This window comes from Triticum aestivum, chromosome 5B (genome assembly GCF_018294505.1).
Source record: "Triticum aestivum cultivar Chinese Spring chromosome 5B, IWGSC CS RefSeq v2.1, whole genome shotgun sequence".
NCBI classification, from domain to species: domain Eukaryota; kingdom Viridiplantae; phylum Streptophyta; class Magnoliopsida; order Poales; family Poaceae; genus Triticum; species Triticum aestivum.
In genome coordinates, this window is record NC_057807.1 from 197,694,603 (window position 1) to 197,696,062 (window position 1,460).

A 1,460-nucleotide genomic window follows, 5' to 3' on the forward strand; every position below is an offset into this window, starting at 1 on the left:
CACACCGCAGCCGAACCAGTGAACCCTCATACTCCTCTACGCGTGGGCATCCAATGTCGTGTCTTCCCCGGCTATGCGTCGTAACCTTCCTAGGCCTCGCCGTCGTCCACCGCCCTGGTGCTCTTGGCGCGGCATGGTCAATGTGGTCAAGGAACGACTTCCATCGGAAGAGTACTATACGTTGATAGGCTGACAACTGGGTCCACGGCAGCCGCAAGGAATTGGCTCCTTATTACGCGCAAAATAATTATTCCTCCACCTGACAGCAGGGACGCACCGGACGGGCCACTGTATTTCGCGAAAAAAACGTTTCCCCCCTGACTGTTGGGACCCACCAGCTACATCTTCGCATGCAAGGAAGTGCGTCCGGGCAAAAAAACGATTCGCACCCTGACTGCTGGAACCCACCAGCTACATCTTCGCACGTAAGGAAGTGTCTGACAGTTGGGACCCACCTGGTCGAAACGTACATAGTGTTGGCATTCTGGTCGCGAACGTGTACGTACATACTGGTCGATGTAGACGCGCACGTGTCATAGTAGAGGCGCGCACGTAGCATGTACACGTATGTACAGCAGCCACGTATGTACATACGGGCGGGGTCTCGAACGCCTACTCGCGCATACATACGGCCAAGGCTCGTGTACATGGCTGGGTCGGAACGGAGAAACTGCGTCGTCATCGTGTTTATGGGGAGCCAACCGGCTGGGTCGGAACGGAATGTGCCGTCGTGTTCATCGGGAGGGCTCGGATGGAACAACCGATGGAAACGAGGCCTGGCGTACCGCAGAACGGAGGAAACGGCCTTGTGTTCGACCGGCCACATTCGAAACGGGATCTTGTTCATCGGGAGGGGTCTGGCGTACCGCAAAACGGAGGAAACGGACTTCTGTTGGACCTCCTACGGTCAAACGTGGTCCTGTTGATCGGGAGGGGTGTGGCGTACCGCAAAACGGAGGAAACGGACTTGTGTTGGAGTGCTATGGTCGAAATGGGGGTCCTGTTCATCGGGAGGGGTGTGGCGTACCGCAAAACGGGACTCCACGGGATACTGTTCATCTCCACCGTCAACCTCCTCCAGCCTCCACGGGCTACTGTTCATCCACCGTCGACCTCCTCCAGCCTCCACCTGTGACTGTTCATCCACGGGCTCCTGTTCATCCAGCCTCCACCACGCGCTACTCCACCGGCTACTGTTCAACCAGCCCTCTCCATGGGCTCCTGTTCAACCACCCCTCCACGGGCTACTGTTCATCCAGCCCTCCATGGGGTCGTCCTGTTCAACCAGCCCTCCATGGGGTCGTCCTGTTCATCCAGCCCTCCATGGGGTCCTGTTCATCGAGCCCCAACCGGCTCGATCGATCGGGATCCTGTTCATCCAGAGGCAACACCACGGGGTCCTGTTCATCCACCCCCACTGGGAACTGTTCATCCAAACCCCCCCAACAACGCTCACTGTT